At 39.4% G+C, this 8219-nt stretch overlaps 1 pseudogene; it reads right to left on the bottom strand.

Moving 5' to 3' along the window:
- Positions 1 to 438: 438 nt before the first annotated feature.
- On the bottom strand, positions 439 to 3382 carry LOC101021124 (annotated as a pseudogene).
- Between the last annotated feature and the right edge of the window lie 4837 nt (positions 3383 to 8219).

Raw genomic sequence — 8219 nt, 5'->3', positions numbered from 1 at the left:
TTTTTTTGGTCCGCTAAGAGACCATTTATCAAACTGACATTAAACTGGACTGCAGCTCACACTCTAAAAAAGTAAAATTATGTCAAAAGCTAGATACACACATGTGCATATTACATACATGTGAAATGGTGAACACTACTGTGCATACTACTTCCATAGGTAGTTTGATCCTATGAAAATAGTGTAGTCTATCTTGAATTAAATTGTAATAAAAGAACAAAAGATAATACTTGCCTATAATAGATATTTGCTCAAGCATTTAAAAAGTGCAAAAATTATAATGCTTGAGAACTTAAAAATTATTGAAGATGGGATAAAAGTCAACACTCCTTATAAATACCTGAACATGGAGCGTATTGCTAATAAATTCAGGCGGACAGCATATGAGTGAATGTATATCACATGACTTCTACTATCTAGTATATTTCTCTTGTTTTATTTTAAAAATTTACATGAACTTGGATCTTTTATGATGGTTTAAAACATAATATTACATTGTTTTCCTAGTCTAATAACCAACTTTAAGAAATGCAGTGGAAGGGTATAGAACTTTCTGTATCTTCTCATACTCCTAAAGTAAATTTGATTTCTATTATGAGGTGATATTTTAGTTAACAATATGCTAAAAATAAAATTGACTGAATTATAAGATTTTCCCCAACATTCAAGTCTCTTTTTTAAAAAAATTATGAATGGAATTCAGTAAACATTTTCCGTTTCCAACAGTTTAAGTGAGAGGTGAATGCAACTACTTTTTAAAAAAACAATTAAAACTAAACTGGGCTGAAGAGCAGCTACGCTAAACCCTGAAAACCAAAGCCAAGCACCCAAACATCTAAAACACTAATATTTTCTATCCAGGATAGAAAAATGTGCATCCAAAGTAAAGAGAACCACAAGATTGATCGAGTGACTAATTAAAAACCACTTCTCTGTTATTTGAGCTAATCATTACTCGAAGCTTGAAGTTCCTGCCTTCATTATTATTGGTGGTTCCTAGAGTGACAGCTTCAATGTCAAATGTGACAGTGGACCCAGAAGTAACTGAAGTTAACTCATCAGTCATTTCTTTTCCGTTTACAAAAACGTCACCATTTGTACTCATACACATAGCTTGATCCTGCTGCAGACAGTCACATCCATTCTGTTTTTCTGCAAACACCCCTGTACTGTCTCTTCTGTCCCACACTTTCAACTCTGAATGTTAATGTCTGCCCACAGAAATAAGTTGGAGTTCTAGAGTAGAGAACACCTGAGGATCCAGAGTCATTCCAGAATGCAATATTACCTCGACTTTCAGACTGTACCCCTCAAAACCAGCTGTCCATTCATGAGGTACCAATGTGGAATGACCTATCTGGGGGACACTTCAGGGGCTCCACTCCTGCTGACCATCTCCTCAGGCACAGACTTTGAACTGATAATCAACATTGGAGTCTACTTGCAATACTATGAATTGAGTTTCAGAACCTACGTACACATCCTCAAAATGATTTAAAGTACATTTACAAAACTGTAGCCTGTAATCGTGGGCTGTAAAATCATCATCCACCTTACACCATCCTACTGTGATGACTCCAGGTTTCTGTATCAGTTCTTCTATCTGTACTGGTGGGAGAGAGGCTACTGTTTCATGCTTAGAAACGTGGTCTTTTACTATAAGAACTGAGTCATCCAACTGCGCATATAAACAAGGCACATCAACCAGTAAATGTGCTTCTGGTAAGCTGTCCAACTGAATGTGTGAGACCTTTTTGGTAAAGCTACACAGTTTCTCATTCTCTTCTACACTACCAACCATAGCAATCTCACCTACTCAGACTAAGTCCTCTGCAGTGTTGACTCCGTGTTCTATGAGCCTCTGGCAGTTATCTAATGGTTTAATGGTCTCCTGTTCAATGATGTCCACCTCTTGCTAAAGGGTTACCAATTGCTCATCCAAGAGCTCCCAAGGGCTCCCTTTAAATCATCAAAATGCTGTCTGAGAACATCCTTTGTCTGTGATGCACTCTTTGATCTGCCTCTGTGCTTCCCACAGCTCCTGCCTGGAGCTCTGTGTCACCTCCATGTTCTCATAAGCCTCATGCAACAGCAGTTCAAGCTCCAGTTCCATTGCCCACCTAATGGAGCCACACGTCTGAGGACAGTTGGCCGGGATTCCCACCTGTGTCGGGCACCTTCGAGCAGCCTGGCACAGACTCATGCAGGTTGCCATCTAACTTATACTTTTACTATCAGCTCTGAATTGTCTAACAAATTATATATATATGTGTGTGTATATATATATATATACACACACACACACACACACACATAAATCCTGTTAACACAGTAAAGTTATTGATATTCTTGCAATTATGCAATCAACTTTATCAAACCCAGTTTCTCTTTTATTTGCTTATGGCTATGCTTAGAAGTAATTTTCTAGGATACACATTTCCTGTATTTTCTCTATAATTACTAAATAACTTATAGATTTATACATCTCAATATTTGTTTAGAACAAGTCTATTATATAATTAATATAGCTAATAAAAAATGAGACCTTCTCTGGTAAACATTCATTGTTTGAATTTGGGGGATAAGATAGCAGTGATAGTGATGGTGGTGATGACCCATCTGGAGTGGCCACTGCGAGGATGCTGGCTGCAGAAGGGGAGGCAACACCAGGGCTGCATGCTCCTTGGAGCTGGCAGGGGCTAGGAACAGGAAGGAGCCATGCTCGCTACCAAGTTGGTGAGGGAGGAGCCCTGTGCTCCTGGGTGCAGTTGCAGCTTCCCAGTCACTACTCTGAACATGGGCATCCTTGCGCTCTTGGAGGCTTAGGAATTCCCCCTGCCTCCATAGACTTGGAAGTGCCTTCTCCCACTCCCTGGCCTCTCTCCACTCCTGGCACCCACTCCAGTATGGAGCAAAGTTGTAGTTGAGCCCAGGTGCTGTTGCTATCTGGCCTGGCGTGCATGCAATTGGGACAGCGTTGATGCACCAGCTGAACTGCCGCTGCCTCAATCCCTTCCGAACATTGGATACCGAAGAGCGTAGGAGGAGGACTGGGGTGCTGAGGATGGCTCAGCGCAGATCTGTGGGCACCTGTCAGCACGGAAAGCCTGGACTCCACAGAAGACAGGTTGATGGTGGAAGGCAGACAGAGATTCCTGGATGGAAAGAGGTGGGTCCCTAGTGAAATCCCACCCTCAAGCCAGTGATGGCCTGAAGCCTAGGGGCCAGGCTACCTGTTTCAGGTGGAGTCTGCTACTTGGAGTGAAAGCTTATGGTGAACTTTCCAGGCCCACCCAAGGTTGTCTACAGACCAGTCAGCACACACTTCCTCCCTTTTGAACCCATAAAACCCCAAGACACAACTTGATTCGCACAGAGGTTGGGATTACCAGCTGCTGGAAGGAGTTACCCACTTTGGGTCTCCTTGACTCTTTGGAATCACCTGCCTGCAGAAAGGAGCTACCCACTGTGGGTTGCTTCTCCACTGACAGCTGGACACTTGTCAGGACCTGCATGCAGAAAGGAGCTACCCATTTCAGGTCTCCTGAGAGTTGTTCTGTCACTCAATGAAGCTCCTCTCCACCTTGCTCATCCTCCAGTTTTCCACATACTTCATTCTTCCTGGATGTGGGACAAGAACTCAGGATCCTCCCAATGGCAACACTGAAAGAGCTGTAACACAAACAGGGCTGAAACACACCCCCTGCTCACCACATTGCAAGTGATGAGGAGAGAAGAGCTTCAGCTCTTTGGGGACCCCAGAACTAGGAGCTCCTCAAGCCAAAGCTATGACACCTTCTTTGTGGCTCTGCAGTTCCCGGTGTCTGTAAGTTTCCAGGTGCCACCATGTTCCCTGGTTCCTACGGTGGAAGTCACTTGTGGTACACCTGGTCCAGCTGCACCCTTTCACAGAGCTGGTGTCTGTGGCAGCACCTGGATTTTTCCACGCCGCCGCAGCCAGCACACCTGGCTGTGTGCAGTGGCCAGACCTTGCCCTCACTCACACACTCCTCACCGCTCTGCCTGGCTCACTCTTGGCAGCCATGGCATCCAGGCCAGTAGCACAAGCAGAACACTGCCAGCCAGGCTCAGTGGGTGGAACGAGCCCAGCAAGACCAAGGAAAACTCAAGTAAAAGTGCCACTGGCCACAGAAGTTTCTGGATGGAAAACTGACACCCTAAGGACCCTGTGACAGGAACGGTTTAGATTTGGGGTCTTTGAAAATCCATTTAAAGAAAATATATAGAAGACCAAAATCTCATGGACAACATTTCCAAAAATGAAATAAAACTGCCTTTACACACTCCAAGAAATAAGCGGGGAGCCAGGCATGGGGCTGGAGTAAGTGTAAAGGGCCTTCAGATCCTGGGTAAGTCTGACAATTGTAAAAGGAAAAACTAGGTAGGAAAAGACTGTGTCTACAACCCAGTTCTTTTACTAGACTGCCCTGAGCCAAAGACCGAATATGGTATGAAATACTGGAATCATCCAATTCTGTGCCCAGTTCAGGACTTTTTCAAAGGGCAGTCTATCAGTCTAACCAAAACTTTCTCAGAACTGGGTTGTAGACACAGTCTTTTCCTACCTAGTGAAAGCAGACCAGCACTTTGGGAGGCCGAGGCGGGCGGATCACGAGGTCAGGAGATCGAGACCATCCTGGCTAACACGGTGAAACCCCGTCTCTACTAAAAATGCAAAAAAAATTAGCCGGGCGAGGCGGCGGGCGCCTGTAGTCCCAGCTACTCGGGAGGCTGAGGCAGGAGAATGGCGTGAACCCGGGAGGCGGAGCTTGCAGTGAGCCGAGATCGCGCCACTGCACTCCAGCCTGGGCGACTAAGCGAGACTCTGTCTCAAAAAAAAAAAAAAAAAAAAAAAAGGAAAGCAGAGCCTTCATCTGAAGGCTGTAATAGAACCAATATGGGCAACAGTGGGAGGCTGATGGGCAGCTATGCTTCCTATAAAAGGTTCTAGAAGAGATCTGAACACTTCCATGGCTGCCACACGGTACCCATTGCAACTCCCCCCCACTTCTCTAAGTGCCTGCATAGTTCTTCGGTCTCTGTTTCTGAAACAGATTACTGCGATAAACCACAGCTCCCTTTTTCTGTGTTTGGTCTTGGTGCCACAATGGGTTTGGAATTGCAACATAATACTTTTAAAAGATAGATCACTTTCAGAGTGTGAAGTTTAACAATCTTATTCTCCGTTATAATGTGTATATAAGGTTGAATATTGCTCAGCAGCCATTTTCTGACTGAACGATATGAGTTGAAAAGTGTCAAAATAATTTTAAAAAATCCATCAAGAACAAAGGGAACATTACGAAAATTAAAATAGGCGTATATGATGAAGCCAAAACCAGAAGTTCCAGCTTTATAATTCCCAAAATCATGAACTTTGGAAGAAAGAAACAATTAATGGAGAATTAAAAGTTCAAAAAAGGTGAGGAAAAAGCTGGTGATGTAAAATATGTACCCAGAAACATGTTACAATTCTGCAGATACTAGAAGAAATATATGAAATATAATTTGAAGTACAGGGATACAACAAGTTTTATTATGTTTCTAACAATCCATTCAGAAAGTAAGATACAATTTGAAGAAGAATTTTTTTAAGAAGACAATAGCAATAATTTTCTAGAACCGACTTAATTGATTATCCAATTAAACAACGATAACACCTACAATGGGTCCCAAGCAAGGTAAACAAAATCGAATCCATACTGAGACACCCTGTATCAAAATTACTGCTAGTAAGTAAAAAATATATTTTTAAAGTTATTAGTGATAAATAACAATTTACTTGTGAATGAATAATACATGTATCACAGGTCCCAGAAGATAGTAAAATAAGAGACTCAAAGTGCTGAAGAGAAATTACTATGAATATAAAAATTGCCATCCATCTATCTCTACTGAAAGAGCTACTAATAGATCTACCTCAGCAATAAGGAAAGAAGAAACAGGGAAGAAAGGGGGTATAAGTAAATAAAATGATAAAATGGTAAAACATATGAATATGTATATATATATATATATACACACACACACATATATAGCTATCTCTATGAATATTGGCAATTAACTTAGTGCTGGGTGATTAAAAATCAGGTAGAATCAAAACTTTAAAAACCATATAAAAATGAGATAAATTGCTGAATTAAATTTTAATGTCTGCAGATGATTTTCTTAGCAGTATAGGAGGATAAAGATACCTATTAACTCAGTTTCTTCTGAAAATTGTTTTTATGTTACAAGTGAAATAATATAAATAAAAACTCTACTCCATGTTAATAAATTAAGAGAAATGAATAGAATAAAGAAGACACATATTTAGAAGATTGTTTCTTAACCTTCACATATGGACATTCGGGGCAGGAAATCTCTTGATTGTGTGGGGTTGTCCTAGTCATTGAAAGATGTTGAATAGTATCTCTAGCCTCTACCCAACTGATGTGAGTACTACCTCTCTGTCTGTTGGGACTACTGTGATAACCAAAAACAGCCTCACTTGAGAACCACTCACCTGACATAAAGGAGAAAAAGAAAAAAGAAAAGGGAAACATAGTCAATATAAAATGCCATAGAAATAATATAAATATTCCCCTTCCCGAGACCAAGTGATCTCATTGTTCAGTTCCCACCTATGAGTGAGAACATGCGGTGTTTGGTTTTCTGTTCTTGTGATAGTTTGCTAAGAATGATGGTTTCCAGCTGCATCCATGTCCCTACAAAGGACACAAACTCATCCTTTTTTATGGCTGCATAGTATTCCATGGTGTATATGTGCCACATTTTCTTAATCCAGTCTGTCACTGATGGACATTTGGGTTGATTCCAAGTCTTTGCTATTGTGAATAGTGCCGCAATAAACATACGTGTGTGTGTGTCTTTATAGCAGCATGATTTATAATCCTTTGGGTATATACCCAGTAATGGGATGGCTGACGAGTTGATGGGTGCAGCACACCAACATGGCACAAGTATACATATGTAACAAACCTGCACGTTATGCACATGTACCCTAGAACTTAAAGTATAATAATAACAATAAATAAAAAAGACAAAAAAAGAAATAATATAAATAACTCCAAATATATTAGTAATCATAATCAATGCAAAGTTATTAAACCAATTATTTAAAGACTTATAAATTGTGTTAGTATTTTTAAAACTCACAGCTTTATACTATTTCAGAGCCTCCCCTAAACCATAATGATTTAGACAGGTATAGAATTGAGGAATAGCAAAACAAGACACAAGATAATTCTATAAAAGAAAGATGACATATAAAAATACATGAATTTCAGTAGAATAGTATGACTGGGAATAAAGAAGGATAGCATCTAATATATAGAGAACAATCTACCAAGATATAAAAAGCATTCACAAAAAAATAGAAAAAATTAAAAGGCATTCATTGCTTCAGACCTTCTATAAAATATTATAATAAATGATAAGGCATGAATTTTACAATTTAAGTAATGAAAGTATATCTAAGATAATATTTGAATTTTTCTCAAAATGAATCAGCAGTAGAAAACTAATTATTTACAACATGAATTAAATAGTAAAGCAGGTAGTTTAAATGCATATTACATATAATGATATATTAGGTATAAAATATAATATGTTATTACATATAATACATAATTTGTGTGGATGTGTACATGGTATGTATGCATAGCCACATGTTAATAATAACTCCATAGCCATCACCAAATGTATTAACTCTTTTCAGAAGTGGATTATGTGTCCGGACACAAAATGGCAAAGTTATAAGAAATAATAATAATAATAGTCACCACTATACCAATTACTTTCTTAATACTGAATGTTATACAATTAAAAGTCTGGAATGAACATTTTTTTACAATTCTCTAATATTTTGGGGAACTTAAAAATATACACTCCCAGTGATATTTTCTATGTAAAGTGAAATAACGTGATTACAAAATAATTGGACTAAAAAAGACTGTTTTCTTTCCTGTTTTTTCCTTAAATGCTATCTTCAGGGTTGAAGTAGAGACCCACACATGGGTATAATAGAAACCCTCTTACTAGAGACCATTGGGATTAAACACATCTCCCTGAAACTCAAAATCTTTCATCTAAGAGAAGTCTGAGTACTGTGAGTTGCATCTTCCTTTTCCTCGGACTTCCACCTATGATGGACTTAGAGAAAACTCCAGAAACTCACCATGTCCTATCCTGTAGTA

Source organism: Papio anubis, chromosome 5 (assembly GCF_008728515.1).
Source record: "Papio anubis isolate 15944 chromosome 5, Panubis1.0, whole genome shotgun sequence".
Taxonomy (NCBI): Eukaryota; Metazoa; Chordata; class Mammalia; order Primates; family Cercopithecidae; genus Papio; species Papio anubis.
The sequence above is the reverse complement of the archived record's forward strand: the minus strand, read 5'-3'. Positions and strand labels throughout refer to the sequence as shown.